General features: G+C 34.2%; 2 pseudogenes; both read right to left on the bottom strand.

Moving 5' to 3' along the window:
* Positions 1 to 10,903: 10,903 nt before the first annotated feature.
* On the bottom strand, positions 10,904 to 11,356 carry LOC147284206 (L-type lectin-domain containing receptor kinase IX.2 pseudogene; annotated as a pseudogene).
* Positions 11,357 to 15,322: 3,966 nt separating this feature from the next.
* On the bottom strand, positions 15,323 to 17,278 carry LOC147284207 (L-type lectin-domain containing receptor kinase IX.1 pseudogene; annotated as a pseudogene).
* Positions 17,279 to 18,031: the final 753 nt, after the last annotated feature.

An 18,031-nucleotide genomic window follows, 5' to 3' on the forward strand; every position in this document is an offset into this window, starting at 1 on the left:
GTATGTATGGTCCAAAGTACTACAGTACGACAACCTTCATACACTGAAAGTATGCGATCGAGGATGAGCATGTCCTCAAGGTTCAACTTAATTTAATGGCTTGGTAGTTAAGATAGGTTGTCATTCGTGACTTGACAAAGCAATGATGGTTATTAAATAATATCATTGGCATGTAAAGCAATGCTTAAGCAGATTAATTATCTGTGTTATGGAGTTGACCATCAATAGGAGGCATTTCAAAATAAGCCGCGCAATTGTTGGCTAAAATAACGGTATTATTATTTTCTTCTTCAACCAAAAACATTTGATGAAATGTTCACACTGATATATAATATTAGATATCAATGATAATATATATGATATGCTGCATATATTGTAATATGGGATTGTGATCAACCTGTGCACTTTGTTAAGATTTCAAATATTTGGTGGCAATGGAGGGAATTATAGCTCAAGTGGTAGAACACTTATCCCATATTCGATCACAGCGCGCAAGAATTCAACTATTACCCCAAATAAAAACAAAAAGTTTTCAAATAGTTGTATGTGAAAATGAAAATTTTTATCAGTTAGCAGCCAGCATGCAGCACTTGACAAGAAAGACAATCATACTCACACAGCTCTTGTGCACAGCAAAACATAAATGGTACACATGTTAGACAACCTCTTACCTAAAAGTTTAAGCTATTTCTATGTATATCAAGCGCCTTGCAAGCGGTATAACATCAATTTGCACAAGCAAAAAGTTATCATTTGTTGTACCAAGATGTCTTTAATTAAAACCATGTTAGATGACAATTTAAATGCACTTATTCGAAAAATCATTCTTTAAAGACAAATCAGAGTGGCCAGTTAAGCATATATAATGTTATACAACTACCTATGTTATTTCCCTGAGACCTTATTATGTATAATTATACCAACCGAATTGCTTCCCTTCCATTTTATTTTTATTCACATAACATGCTAAACAACTTAATTCATACATAATGCATAATCATTTCTTCTGTTAGTTATCATTACTGTTATAGATCATTGACAAGTTTTTAATTGCGATTTTAATACTTTTTATTTTAATCTCTTTTGACATTGCAAGTAGCCAAGCAATTAATTAACAGGAATGTAATAATCAATTAGAAAACAATTAACTGGATCAATAGTTGCACAAGTTCATTTCTCAAACATCACCAGAATGAAGTTGACTTGTTAAGACTGGACCAAGACCAAGCCATAAGCCTCTAGCTCATCCAATTGATGAATGGTGATCATTTTAACAAGGGACTCATTGACTCTGCCTTGTACAAGTCAGATTCGGACACAGTCATAGATTAAGGACACCGCTGAATGAACTTCTTAAGCATGAAGTATATTCCTATATGATTAACCTATAGCTGTCTCACAATAACATAAAAATAGATCATAGTCCTATGCAATGTAAAGGGTTCCTTTTAGAAAATTGAAAATCCTTGCAGAAAATTGGAGAATTATGATCAAATAAATAGACAAAAACAGTGTTTCCGACAAACACTGAAATGGTTATGATTAATTAAAATGATTAAATGGTTTCCTATATTGGTCTCCTTTTTTTTTTTGGCAGGGATGATCTTGTTAGGTAGTTCAACCACAAAGTAATCTTATATTGTTAGTCTGGACCATACGTTTAGCTAAGAGTTAACTTAATCAATAATTTAGATTTAGAGTCTGGAAGTGTTCAATGTATTATATGCGGAATGTTCAATGTCTCCATCAGGAGTACTGCATCTCCTTGATAGATCGAGTATGTTGGCTGCCTTAGGATGAAAGTGTGGTATTTGGAAATAAATTGAATGAGAAGAAGAAGAAACAAAAGGAAAAAAGAGCGTGATTGGTAGAGATAGTAGGTTCTTGGAAGTGGTGGCCAATTGGCCATGGCTTGGAGAAGAGATAGAGTACGTGAGACAAGTTGGTGATTAATTAACTGCTTGGAAACTTACATTATGACTTTGTCACGAGACAACAATTGCTTATTAATTTCATAAAGAACAAGTTTACTTTTTGTGCCACTAGTTTTAATTTACACATTGATTAGGTCGCTGAAAAGCAATTGTATCCCTGAAAAATATAGAAAAAGACTTTTAAGGGCTGTCCGTTTAGTTTGAGGATTTAGAGCTTAGGAATAGGTATGAGATTCTATTTTCATGTTTGGTAAGTACATTTGTGAAAATGTGTTATCTTTTACATAATTACATGGGCATAGACACCCATGAAGGGAGAATTTGAAACTCTTGGGTTTGCTATTCTTATCACATGGAAAAACATTTATTGCGAGTGCTTATTACCTAAATAAGTAAATTAGCAAAAAGCTACAAAAAATATGAGTGCAAATTTGCTTACCACCTCTAAAAGCGGTGAGCATCACCACTTTATTTACAGGAAGACATGTGTTCTCTAAACTAACTCTAGTTAACAATTTTAAATTAATACATTCTGATATAATAATGAAGTGAGAGAAAATCACTTTTTTCCAAAACTTACTTGCCTTTTTCAATTTTCATGCTCTCCCTCCCTTTTATTTTATTTTCCTGATTTTGCTTCTTGTTTTTTTGTTTTTCTCTTTTATTCATGTATGCACTTTTTTTTTTTTTTACACTACACTCTTCGTCACATTACCCTATTAGACCATTTTTTATTTATTCACCCTGCACTATCTTTTATCACACATTTGAAAGAAATTTCCAGAACTTTTTATACTCATTATTCCAATTGAAGACCTCTTTTGAGCATGTAATAATTGAAGACCTCATTTTTAATCTAAAGCAATCGAAGACCTCATTTTTATACTTGCATGTTATTCCAAAATTTATTTTAAGCTAATTGTTCATTCAAAATTATAACACAATAAATTATTTTAGTCTGCTTTAAATTCTTAATTTTGAGTGAAAAAATTACATGAGGTCTCCATAGGCTTCTTACATGAAGCCCAATATATCATAATTTTACAAAATCCATAATACTACCGACCCAAAAACATTGTTATTGCAATGCAACACAACTATGCTAAAGTTAACATATCGAAAATTATGTGTAAAAAACATTTACAACTCTTATCTTCAAACACTGCATCAAATTGAGCCTGAAAAATTTAACTGACGAGATGATCCTTGAGTTGTTGGTTGAGTGCTTGTACTTGCCTATCAAATTTATGATCACATATTTATTGATCAGTTAATCAAATTAATTAATTTTGGCCAAAAAAAATAAATCAAATTAATTAATATTTGAAATAAACTAGTAGGGAATAAGGTAGACGACCAAACTTGTTTTTCCTGAAGAAGATGAAAGTTGAAAAGACATAGGGTTTCAAACAAGAAAAAAAAGATTTACAAAAAAAAAAAGGAAAATAAAATAAAGGAGAGAGACCGTGAGAATTAAAAAAGGCAAGTAAGTTTTGAAAGAAAGAAATTTTCTCTCACCTCATTATTATATCAGAATTTATTCATTCAAAATTGTTAACTAGAGTTAATTTAGAGGACACATGTCACCCTATAAATAAAGTGATGATGCTCACCACTTTTAGAGGTAGTGAGCAAATTTGCACTCAAAAAATATATTGTAAGTTTCATTCATAAATTCATGTAAAAGATCTATTTATTTTTTTTTTTTTTGCCAAGGAAAAGATCTATTTATTTTTAAGCCACAATGAATGGCTTAAAACTAAACTTTTTTTTTTTTTTTTTCTGAGACCATATGTAACCATCGCAAAGTTACACTTAATTTTGTTATGATGTTATATGTAAAGAGTTACGTACACTTTATTTTGTTATGATGCAGTATGTAATTCTTGTAAAATTACATTTTATAATTTCGTAGAATTATATTTTTTTTAAATGATGTAATATTGTTTTCAGGTTTAGCATTTAGAGTTTAGGTTTTATGACTTTATATTTAGGGTTTTAGGGCTTTAACCCTAAATTCTAAAGACTATATATACCAAAAACCCTAAACTCTCAACAAAATTCAAACAAAATTAAACTAAAACTTGGGTATGCTTGTTGAGCTTAATTTATTTACATATTTTATCCTCAAATTCATACATTTTGTCAATATCTTTTAGCATTTTTAGTGTTTTAATTTACTTATCTAGTTATTTATTAAGTTGTTAGATTTTATTAATTTCATGAATTTTATGAGGCTTAAATTAGTTAATGTTTTATTTTTGTAGGATTTAATTATGAAAAGCCCAAAAAAAAAACAAAGAAGAACAAAAGAGAGGAACAAAAGCCCAAAAGAAGGAATGAAGCCCAGCCCAAACAAATGGAAGGCGAAGAGTCACTCGCCCAACGGCAAAGTTTCCGCCCAAAATGCAAAAGTGCTTTGATTAATCATCCTTCCTCCAATGCCACGGTGACACGTGGCGCAGCTGAAATAAACATGGCGCTTCACATCTCTCTTCCGCAAATCAGCACACCCATGTGAGCCACAAAGCCAAGCCGAGCTGCCAAGCCATCAGCCATCTTCTCTCTCTCTCTCACGCTTTCCCACGCAACCGCAAGTCACAAGCCGAGCCACATGCCTCTGCCCCTCTTTTCTTTCCGCCTAGCAGATCGAGTTGCATTTGATTAATCAACTCCTCCTCCAACCAGCAGACGACACGTGGCAGGTCCAGCAGCCCGGCTGCTTCTCATTTCTTCCGCCTATCAAGCCTTCATCCACTCATGTGTTGTCACGTGGCACCCTTATAACTGTCTCCAGCCTTTTTTTTCTTCTACCTCTCTCCTTTAACAGCTGATCCTTCCCCCCTCTCATATTTGCTAGCCCTAATATTTGTCTATAAATAGGAACATTGAGTCCCCTCTTCATATCCTTTAGTCTAGAATTTAATTTGCTGTCTTTTATAGTATTCTTCTACGATTTCTCTCTCAAGCCATTTGGCTATGATATTTGAGAGAGAATAGAAATGTAACTCTCTTACAATTTTAATTAATGAAAGTTTAATATTATGTCTCTCTTCTCTCTTCTCCTAATCCTCTATTTACTTTATGCCATTTATTTTATATAGTCCTTTACTTTATTGTTAGTAGTGTTATTTATTTTATTGCTCTTTAAATTCCATGTTTATTTACTTCTTTCTTAATATTATATCTCTCTTCTATGTTCTCTAATTCTAATTCTCTATTTACTTTATGTCATTTATGTTATGTAATCTTTTATTTTATTGTTAGTAGTGTTATTTATTTTATTGCTCTTTAAATTTCATGCTCATTTACTTCTTTATTTATTTTTATTTTAGATATAAGATCATGGGTGGTCACTAAACCCCTTTACCAAGGTAAGGGGGAAGCACCACCATGAACATTATTAAATGAGGTCTTAATGTAAATTTTTCCCTTGTTTAATTAAGATCTTACAAGCTCTAGATTTTGATTTTAAAATGAGAAAGAGATTCCCTTTCACCCATAATGTCATATATTTTGGGTAGTTAGATACTCTTTCTACATTTTAGCTTTATGGTTAATTGTTTTAAACACCAACTTTTTTGAACTCTAATTGTTCCTTAGTTTTGGTTTACTTGAGTTGCTTAAAATTTGTACTTTCTAAGCAAAATCAAGATCTACCATATAAATCTTTAATTCTTGTGCTTAATTCATATTTATCTTTGTAAGAGGGCATCAAATGACTCTTGGGTGCCCTCCTTTTTGGGAAAATTAATAAAAATCTCATTTAATATGTTCATAAGTGGTGTGGAACCCTAAACTTTGGTTCTTATACCATTGTTTAGTTTCTAAAACCAAAAAGTTGTTATTTTCCTTTCTAGATTTAATTTTTCAATTCTTGCACCTTTAGTTACCTTAATCTCTTTCCATCTACTTTATTTGCTTTTTAATTAAGTTGCATTTTATTTTAATTTGACTCGCAAACCAACAAAATTTCCAAACTAGTTTAGTTTTAAATTAACTTAAGTTTAAGATTAGTGTATCGTTTTTTTATCACTCTTTGAGGTTCGACCTCGTTAATATATTACTAAACTCGTATATTTGCGAGTAAATAAAATTTTACAACAATGCTTAAATACCTTAGTTAGGTATGCTTGAGTTTGAATAGTTTTGAATGCTTCATAGTTGATTTTTCTTGAATTGTGGTTCAGAAATATTTTTTGTGACTTAAAAATATATTTAGTGGCTGAAAAATAAATAGATTAGAAGTTTGAGTTTATGACTAAAAAAGGTTGTATGTTGTGGGCCACTTGTGACTAGCTTATCTAAAACATTAAAACATTATCTAAACTCTTACTAAATTAACCTCACTAAAAATTAAAACATAATCTAAAACATAATAATTTTTTTAAAAAAATGATTCCTATATATTACTGCACAAAACAAATTTGAGAATGAAAAAAATTTCTTGGCTACCATTCCCATGCATCATTCCAAATATTATCATGGGAATTATTAGTTCTCAACCTCCTTAAATGAGTATAGGTATAAGATTCCCAAAGTACCAACTTAACAAACCAAATAAGACCCAAGTGTTTGACCATTTGAAATATAAAATTTAGAATATATTGTAGTAATCAACATCATAACCTGAATGATTAATGTTTTTTTGTTTGACTAAGCTAAATGGTTAAATATTTATTTGTCGCATATGAATTAAGTTTCATATATAAATGTATATATGGTCGAAAGGGCTGCATTACTACAATCGTCATACACTGTAAAGATGACTAGATGAGCATACATTTTCTCCATGTTTAACTTAATTCAATTGTTTGTGAGTTAAGACAGGTTGTTAGAGACGTGTCAAAGCAATGAAGATTATTAATAACTATAATTGGCCTGCCAGAAATGTTTAAGCAGATTAATTATATCTGGTTTATGGAATTGACCTTCCATAGGAGGCATCAGAATTCTGAAATGAAGCCGCGCAATTGTTGGCTAACACAACGGTAGAAATAATATTTTCTTCTTCAACAGAAAGCATCCAATCCGGTGCAATATCCTAGCAACATCAACATGCATGCATGTTACTCATACGCTGAAAATGCAACTATATATTGGATATCAAAAGATATTCTGCATTGTAATATGGGACTATGATTAATATTTCTATGTTAAGGTTTCACACTCAATTCTATGTTAAGACCTACTAATCATTTATTAAGATAACAAATAAGAAAATAAAAAATAAAAAACAAGCATTCGTATGCCCTAACACTGAATAGCAACCAACATGTGGAGCGACAAATAAATTAAATTTTGTCTCTAAATTATCACTTAAAGATAATAAATTTTTTTTTTTACACTAATAACAAATTTACTATTAAGATTTAGCACCCCTTCTCAAAACTATAAAAATTATCACCCTAATAAATTAACCTTAACAAGTGCAAGAAAAGAATTTTGATCGAGATAAACAAAAAAAGCTTAATACCAAAAGAAAACTAAATAAAGTAAAACAGGTACGTCAAGCCAAATTTGAATCCCTCCCCCCAGATTAAAAAAAAGTACGCCTTGATGTTTTGGATCCCTAGTTAAATGGGAAAAAAGTCCAAGTTATGTTTAAAAAATAATTAATTTTGGTCACCTATTGCAAAAATGCCCTTAAATCTTTAGGTTTTTTTTTTTTTTTTTTTTTTCCAGCCCACACGCTATAGTAAATTTTAGCTCAATCCACTTTAATGAAATGCATGAGACACGGAACTCACCGAGCCCTTAGTGAACAATACTAAGCACTCGACACTGTACACCGAGTGCTGAGCAATTGCCACTGTTAGATAATGACAATTATTGTCAGTTTGCCACTATGCATCAGTAGCTATTTGAACTATATAAAGGTAACACTAATAGATATATCTTATGTCTTTTCTTACATAAATATGTCAAAAACTAATATAACTAATATAAAACATAAAAATTAAGCTTATGAAGTCACATACATCCATGTTTTCGTGTAAATGACGAATTTAAGAAATTAATTGACAAAAATGTTAACGTATCCTTAAATTGCATGAATTTGTAAATTATAAAACTAAAATCAAAACAATTAAAACTACAGGAACTAAAATGGAACTTGACCACAACGTATTACATAGACCTAAAGTAAAATTTAGTCTTTTTCTTTTTTTAAACAAATAATTGTTCGATACATTTGGTAGGGCCAAATGGGCCTAGCCCGAGCCCAACCCATACAGTCAAAAAAGTCCAAGGCCATATAAGGCTGGGCCCAACTTTCCTAGGACCCAGCCATTTAACAGGCCAGAAATTTTGTTCAAAAGCTACCTGAGCTTGAAAATTCTCTAGAAAAATTAAAAGCTTTAAGCTTTCTTAGAAGAGTTCATTCCAACTTCTAAACTTTCCAAAAAGCTTAATTTAAGCTTTGTACAATGGAGTTCAACAGCCTCCTCGGCTTCTATAGCCGCCAATCGCCATCGGTGGGTGGGACAATACAAAAACTGTTCCCTGTGTAGCGGCTATTTTTTCATTATTTTTTTCTATCTATACTATGAGACTGAGAATTTCTTCCAAAAATTCAATCTCTATGGGGACTTTCTACCTTTCCCAATACCCATGAGAATTAATGATGTGGGCGGTAAAAGAATATTATGCTTGTTTCTTATTAGCATGGCAACACCTGTAATAAGTGAAACAAAAAAGGTTAAACATCACTGACACACATTATCTGTTTTATTTGACCATTGACTATGTGCTGCTGGAATCTAACCGGATATTGCTTGGTTTAATATCCCGATGCACCACACATTGCTCCCACATGCTCATATGCACGATCCCATTTAGGGTTTAGGAAGGAGTCAAAACTCAACAAGAACAATCTGGTTAGGGCCGGCCTTGACTTTTGGAAGGTCTATGGGCGAAATTTAAATTGGGCTTCTAATAAAATTTTTGGCAAAACAATTTACAATTGACAAAAAATCAATTAGAAAATTTTTGATTATATCAAGAAATTAATTAGAAAATTTTTGGTAGTAAACTATTAAAAACCTCTACTTTTGAACTTGAATAATTCAAAACCTTCAACCTTAATTAAATTAATTCAAAACCCCCTATTAAGGATTTAATCTCTCCCAAAATCCTCTGGTCAACTATATCCAGTTAGGTTTGACCCCCCTTTGTTTTCAATATTCCAATTATAATCTTGAAAAAATATCAACCGGCTATTTTGGAAATTGCTTTCTCTCTCCCCCAACCCAATCTCTCTCTTCTCTCTCTTCGCGCCTGTTGACCAGCGATATCGTCGTAGTCCGGCGACGGTTGCCAGCGAAACCACCATCATCAGCTTCGTCTTTGTCTCCTCTTCTTCCCTCTACCATCACTCGCCCCGATTCATGCCCAAACAGCCCAAATCGCAGCGACCATATTAGTGGTGCTCTCCAGCTCAACATCTTGAGCACAAAGGAAATAAATATTGTTGTAAAAAATACTATAGTATAGACGTATACCTCTTTATCTCTGAACCTTTAAAGAATCATAAAAGAATTGTAAATTCCATATCATATAAATTTGTCTCAATAAGGAGATCAACTAATTCTAAGAATACTTTCTAGGTTCCTGAAAGAAATCAAGTATATATCAATTTTGTAGAAACACAAAAAATAAAAAACAAAAAAGAAGTGAAGGGAATGGAATGGAATGAAAGAACACATTATACAGTCAACTAAATAGACATAAATAAACACAAGTTTAGAACTGAGTTGCTCAGCCATTTCACTAAAAATTAGTAATAATCCCACTTCACTACAAGGTAAGTAAACACCAAGGTCATATAATTCTGCAAGCATTATCAAGTCTAGTATAACTTATTCACCATTCATCTCACCCATATCCACTGTACTAAACCACCAAACACAAACTTTAAATGAATTTAAAAGGGGAAATAAGAGCTGGGTTCGGATTGGAATACCTCAAATGGCAAATTAAATAGGCTGATAAGGAGACAAATTCCTCAAATGGGGTCGAATGAAAGAGTCACCAGTCAAATTAGAAAAAACAAACAAACAAGAACCAATTTAAAATTCTATGGGAAAGCAAAAACAAATGAGAAAAACAGAATAATAGGAAAATGGACTAATTAATTGAAGAAAAATAAAGGTCCACCATAAAAAAATTGAAACCCACCCCAAAGCTAGTTGAAATCCACCTTCAAAACCCTTTAAATCCTAAACCTAGCCTCCAAAGCAAAATCACTGGAACCAAAATCCACCACAAAATTGAACTCGAAACTACCCCAAGCCACAAAAACATAATCCCAGCCAGATTTCTATTTCCAGACCCAAAAACCCACCATCAAAATCTTAGCACTAGCCATCCAAAACATAAATCAGCCACTAGAAATCCACAAAAATACCTGAGTGATGCACGAAGATGATGAACACGGAGATGGACGACGTTGGCGACGCTGTGAAGATCTAGGGACGAGGACGACGTCGGCGACACTCTTTTAAGATAAAGGAAGATGAGGGACTGAGTTAGAGGGACAGATATGGGCGATGAGGATGGGGCTAAGATCGAGGGACTATCTGAGTTAGTGGGACATAGATGGGCGATCTGAAGATCTTAGGGCTAAGATCTGAGTGTTCTAAGGATGGAAATGAAGATGGAATTCGAATGGGGTGAGTGTTGTGAAGTGAAGTCAGGGCTTTGACCCAAAAAGACTTCAACGCGGGGACTTTTTCATTAAAGCAAGCATGCGTTTGTCAAATACAAAGACCCGCAAAATTTTTTATTTTTGTGAAACTTGTCTAACACAACGGTATTTCCTAATACTATTGTCTGTTAATTTGAAGAAAAATTATCAAATCAAATACTATGGGATAATATACCTTAATATAACGGTTTGTTAAAAACCGTTGTGTGGTAAATTAAGATAACAAAAAAAACAGGAATCGTTGTCTATTGACCGATGTCTATTACATTTTTTGTAGTAGTGCAACAGTATCTCCACTGTGTAGGCTAGAATTCCAAGCAGTGTAGACAACAGAAGCCAGAGAATTGTTGTTGATTCCAATGTGCTCAAAATTGGGATCCCATCCCTCATTTACGCAAGAATCAAACTCTACTAGAACAATTTGATTCTGGGTGGAATTACTAGTTGTGGTGTTAAATAGGCCTAAAAAGCCACCAGCCGAATTTGGTGGGATTTCAAAGCCAAAAGGAGCAAGGAAGAATGACAAACCATGTCCATGGAGGGGACGGTTTTGAGGGTCAATGGTGAAGGAAAAATGGGTAGTGAAATCAGCAAACTTCCCTGTACGAGAGTCCCACAGACACACCTTCTCATCATAGGTGGCCCAACCAACACGGTATCGATAATTGACTTTGTTAAACTCGACAGCCCCATCTAAAAGCCATTGCATCGCCATGATAGAGTATGTTGGGTGTATCAGGTTCAAAGCGAAATATCTCAAAAGAAACTGAGTAAAAAGAGGGAACAAAAAGAGAGAAGAAGAAAAATGGTAGCACCAATAAGTTGTAGGAAGAGATCTCCATTGGTTTATGTCATGGAAGGGACTCAAGAACTGAATTTATATCTCAATGATGCATGTCAATTTGATAAGAGAAATCTGCTGACATGCATATCATTGATTCACAGCCTTGAAAATATAGAATAAAATGTTGACAAAGATTCATCGACACTTGGAAAATATAAAGAAATGGACTCATTAATTGAAGATTGGTTGGCATGACCTGACTTCTGACATTTATACTGTGTAATTAACGCAGAACATAGCTATGAAGGCCACCTTCACCAACAATATGGGTCTTGAAGTGGTGCCTGTCTTAAAAGTTTATGACCTTTTGAAGTTATCACATTATTTTGTGGTAATTCTTGTTTTTATGATGACCTTCTGAAGTTTCGCGATGAAACCAAGCTTTTCTGGCAATCTGCTAATTGGGTTTCTTCATTCTTTTTTTTTTTTTTTTTTTTTTTTTATATGGGAAGTATTCGAACTCTATACCTATCATAATCCTAATTGGGATTTTTCAATCATAATAGAAAATGCAGAATCCCTTATACATTCAGTGACAGCTAAAGCCATAAGGTAATTAAGTAACAAATTCTTGCCAATTCATCCTAATTAGAGATTTGTGATAAGCAGAGCGCTTGCCTGCAGCTAGAAAGATTGGTTCTGTACCATGAGGTTCTAAATGTATGCACTACTCTGACCCGGCCTAAATTGCAATCTGATTCACAGACTTACGGAAAGAAGGCAAGGCAAGTGAGGTTTAAACCTAGCTTCATGTAAACAACTTAAGACACAAGAGGATTGAAGGAAAAGAAGAAGAATCAAAATATCTCTTCATGGAAAATTTGAGAAACACCAATGGCTATACGTGCATCCCCGTTCTTCCTTTTTTATGTTCAGACATTATATGTTCTTCGTTATAATCACACGTCAAACACACTCATATCATAAACAATTTGTTTAAATTTTCTAACATGGTACCAGAGTCTGTGGTTCGAATCTTCCCACAATTTTGTTCTTAATTGTCACGGGATTAACATTGCTACCCATTGGTTAAAAAGAAATCAAAGAAAGAAAACAAACAATTAAAAATGTTGAGAATATAAAGAATCAAATTAAGGCCAAAGAAATCTTTGTTGGAGGGATCATCGAGCACGTAGACGTATGTGCAAGAAAGAGCAAGAAATCATCAGGCAAGCATTCATGCATTGAAGAATTTGAAGGTGATTTGCAAGAAATGGAGCAAAACTTAGAGCTAATTAACGAAAAGGATGATAAGAAAATCAAGTAAGTTTTTACAAAGTTTTAAATTAAAATGGGATGTTGAGAAATTAATTTAGAATTTTTCAGTACAGTTAGAAGTGGTCAATTCATGTATCAGAATTTTTCAGTGCCTCAAACTTCTGCTTAATTAATTTCAATATATATAAATTCTAACCAAAACGCTTAACTCCAAATTGAACTTAAAAACGATGTCGTTTGGACACGAGCACATTATAATCACAGAAAACATAAACATAGGATCCTATTAATTCCCTAGAAATGAATAGACATACAAGGATAAAATGAACCAAATCAATGTTGCATGTATCTAGTGACACCAAAATCTCTATATAACACAAACATTCATGTAATCACTCAAGACAACATATAGGAATAAGATAATCAAAAGTATCACTTCAATGAAAATTTGAGTGACACATCTAGCTAGAAGCTTCTGTGTGGCTTGACTATCCACCTCCAATCTTCCTTCCTTATACATATTCAAAAATATATTTCTAGAGTGCTTTAATTAGTAACCCAAAATGAGAAAGAATTTAACTCAAACTCCAGCCGGCTCAAAAATTAAGTAGAAAGTCAAACTGTCCACCAAGTGTATTACCAAGCGCTTAGCAAATGCATCTGAAAGCTGCATCTGCAACTTAAAAACTACATCTAAAACTTAAAACATGTTATATGAAACCTAAAAAAATGCATCTGCACCCTTAAAAAAGCATCTGCAACCTAAAAGATGCATCTATAACTTAAAAATATGTAGATGCAGATGCAGATGAGATCCTCCGTGCGCTCAGCACCGGTACACGGACAGATTGGACTTGAACTTAATTTTTTAATTGGCTGAATTTGTAGTTAAAAATCTTTTAAAAACAAGACTTTGGAGTAATTTATTATTCTTTTTAATGAACTTATCATCACACATCACACACACCTCATGTCAAAAACATATATTTTTGTTTTCTGGTGCGTTCCATTTTCTAACACCTAGCTAGAATTCTTATCCAAACAATTGTTTTTTTCATAATGTAGGTGCCAATTAATCGTTTTAAATAAAAATTAATGTTAAATTAATGACAGCAAACAGAAAAAATGTGAAATGCCAAAAAATTCATTTCCTGACTATGGGATGAATTTTGTTAGGACTTAAGAAGTTACTGGTTATGACTTGTATGAGCCATGGAACTCATGGTTTTGGCAAGAGTGACATTTCACTTTCAGGAAGGGGGAGTACAGAGATATTAGTGGTAAGTCTTTTTATTTCATCTTTGTAAATTGGTTAGTGGTCACTTACATCTTGGTCAAGTACATATATTTTTTTGTTTTGGATTAAAAAAAATGATTCCTGACTCTTCAGGTTGTGTGAACGTTAAACACAAGCAAAATGTCACTCTCACTACTTTCAACATTTCTTTTGAGTAACTTTAAGGGGCAATTTCCTGACTATGGGATGAATTTTGTTAGGACTTAAGAAGTTACTGGTTATGACTTGTATGAGCCATGGAACTCATGGTTTTGACAAGAGTGACATTTCACTTTCAGGAAGGGGGAGTATAGAGATTTTAGTGGTCAGTCTTTTTATTTCATCTTTGTAAATTGGTTAGTGGTCACTTGCATCTTGGTCACGTACATATATTTTTTTGTTTGGGATTAAAAAACATGATTCCTGACTCTTCAGGTTAATTGTGTGAACGTTAAACACAAGCAAAAAGTCACTCTCACTACTTTCAACATTTCTTTTGAGTAACTTTAAGGGGCAATGAAAGACTGTCCAAATTATTGAACTGTTAAGTCAAAAGAAATTAGGTGAGATTCAGAGACCAATCATATATCTTTAATCAATAAGGGCCCTGCATGCTCCTATTTCAAGGTAATCTACACCAATTTTAGGTCCATCACTTTATGGTTTGAGATTGGCTGTTGCCATGACAGAAGGTTTTCTTTAATTAGGGTTCAAGTGGAAGTATAAATAATATGTCTACAACACAAATGTCTCAATATTGGTAATTTGGTACTTTTTCTACTCATCTACGAAACCAAATATTTGATTTTGATCTTGGACTGGTTACTGTATCTCGGATGGTCCCTATGATGCTATGCATATCCATGTAAAGCTCATAACAAATACATACGTTACAAAACTATTCAGAGAACGATAGCCAGACAGAGGAATTACCATTGTCTTATTTCACGCACAGACAATCATGAACATGAATAAATGACGTTGGTTTGGATTTATTACGCATGCATGTTAATATGTTACCTAGCACAGTTGCCTGCAAATAAGGTTAAGTAACAAGTGAGAAATAAAGCAGACATTAGCCAAATATGACATTGTTTTCATGCTCAAAAAATAGATGCTTAAACTGTCAGGTATAGGCAAGAGGCATTGATCTTCCTTGTAACATTTGTACCATACATTTGAGCAAACTGAGATGGAAATTTAAAGTACATTTTCACAACCTACAATTTTTTATTCTTTATCAAACGTTATTGGGGGAGGGAGATTCCAACTCGGGACCTTGAGTGTAGGGGGTAAATGCTCTTAACCACTAGATGGCTAAAGTTACAAGCTCCCACCACAACCTACAATCTTCGAGAACTTGAACTTGATATTGAAATCTCAACACCATGGTCCAATTTAGTGGGTATACGATATGTGGGAATGGGCATCTCTGTTGGAAGATTTGGCATTTCTGCATCAAAATTCAAAACCTGGATTGCTTGTCTTATGGAGGGCCTCATGCTGCTATCAAGATGAGCACACCACAATCCAACAATCATCAAACACTCTGCCTGTTTCATGTCAAAAGCAATATTCAGCGTCTCATCCACAGCCAACAAAAGCTTTCCAGTTCCGTACATTTCCCAAACCCACTCCAGCAGAGATTTCCGTTCCATGGTGTCAACTGACTTCTTTCCAGTAGCAATTTCTAAGGCAACCATCCCAAAGCTGAAAACATCTGACTCCTTGCTAGCCCGACCACTGTATATGTATTCCGGTGCCATGTAGCCTAAAGTTCCAGCCAGCCCGGTTGTCCGGGGACCTAACTCATAATCCATGAGTCGGGCTAACCCAAAGTCACCCAGCTTGGCATTAAAACTAGAATCTAGCATTACATTGCTTGATTTGATATCCCTATGCACCACATATTGCTCCCCTTCTTCATGAAGATATAGCAAACCAGATGCCAAACCAAGAGCTATCTTGTACCTCACAGCCCAAGTCAGAAGACTCTTATTGTCAAATAGGTGAGAATCCAGGCTACCTTTTGGCATGAACTCATAGACAAGTAGGAACTCACCTTTCTCATGGCACCAACCTATGAGTCGCACCAGATTCCGATGCCTTAACATGCTAATGATCTTCACCTCAGTTATGTACTCCCTCTTCCCTTGTTTAGATCCCTTCGAAAATTTCTTCACTGCAATTGCCATATCTATGTCATTCAGATACCCCTTGAAGACCACACCAAACCCACCTTCACCCAACTTTTTGTCGATTGAGAAGTTGTTGGTGGCTGAAACAAGATCCCTGTAAGAAAACTTCTTTGGTCCTGCTTCTCTTTCAAGATCATTAACTGAAGTTAAATTCATCTTGCCTTCTGTTTGGCTGCTATTTTGTTTCCTCCTCAAGCTTTTCTTTTGCTTCCTTCTCCACAAAACCGCAAATGCTATGATCACCCCAGATATTAAAACACCACCAAAAACTGTTGCAGCCACAAGAGATCTGTTCATACCCTTTCCTCTCTTTTCTGTTATATTCAAACTTGAACGGAATTTCCAGGATTTAAGGATATGTCGCTCTAAATTCACACCAGTACCAGTAGCAGCTGAGAATCCAACTGTTACCCACTGTGGCAGAACCTTCATTAGATCAATTTGGTAAAAAAGACTACTGTTTTCTTGAGAACTATGGGTTGTTTGATACATCCAAGAGACACTCAAGTTCTGAGTAGTGGCGTTGTAGGTAATCCATACATCAGCAGTATCCCCACTGTGTAGGGTAACATTCCATGAGGTGTAGACAGAAGAAGCTAGTGAGTTGTTGTTGATTCCAACGTGCGTAAAATTGGGATCCCATTCAGGACTTGCGTAAGAATCAAACTCGACTAGAACAATTTGATTCTGGGTGGAATTACTGGTTGTGGTGTTAAATAAGCCTAAATAGGAACCACCTGAATTTGGTGGGATTTCAAATCCAACAGGAGCAAGGAAGAATGACATCCCATGTCCAGAGATCGGACGGTTTTGGTTGTCAATGGTGAAGGAGAAATGGGTAGCAAAATCAGTGAGCTTTCCTGTAGAGTCCCATAGAGGCACCCTCTCAGCATAGGTGACCCAACCAATACGCCATACATAATTGACTTTGTTAAACTTGACAGCCCCATCTTGAGCTATTGCATCGCCATGATAGAGTAGGTTGGGCGTGTCAGGCTCAAACCTAGTTATCTCAAAAGAAATTGAGCAATCAGCTGAGGGAAGAAAAATAAGGAAAGAGAAGAATGGTAGCAATAGTAAGCTGTAGAAAGAGGTGGCCATTGGTAGGGGTGGGGGGAGAGACCGAGAGAGTTGGACAAGTTGGAGAGATATATATCATGGAAGTGACTCAAGAAAAACTGACTTTTATATCAACTGATCATGTAATTGGTAAGCTCCTTGGGTCTTATAATGGTACAAATTTGTTGAAAGAGAATCTCAGAAATATAGAAAAAGACTTGATGCAAATTCATTGGCATTACCTGAATCTTTTGACAGTTTTACTGTCTGCTTATGTGACATACATCTACATCAACTTGATTACTACAATCATCAACTTGCTTATGTGACATGCAGCCACTTTCACTAACATGGAATGTTTTTGTTAAAAGGAGAAAGACTAACCTCTAACAACCAGCTTACAAAAAATATGTTTCAACAAACTTTGTAATCTGCTAGAGTTGACCTTTGAATAGTTGGGCATCCTAAAGTACTTACGGAGAAATTTCACATTAATTCTGTTAAAACTCCACCGAATCTTTTTCTGGCCAACTGTTTGGGCCTATAGAAAATCCTAATGCATACCAATCATAATAGAAAATGCAGAATCCCTAGATGCACACTGTTACATTAAATCATGAGGTAAGTAACAAAATGTGTTCAATTCATCCTAAGAGACTTACTATAAGTAAAAAACACTTGACTGCTAGCAAGAAATTAAGATATATACATACCAATACTTGTTTGACTCAGCCTAATTGCCTATTTGCCTGGTACAGATGAAAATTTTTCACTATAATTTCGCAGACCTCCCAA

The sequence above is a fragment of the Dryas octopetala genome, chromosome 5, assembly GCF_963921425.1.
Source record: "Dryas octopetala chromosome 5, drDryOcto1.1, whole genome shotgun sequence".
Taxonomy (NCBI): domain Eukaryota; kingdom Viridiplantae; phylum Streptophyta; class Magnoliopsida; order Rosales; family Rosaceae; genus Dryas; species Dryas octopetala.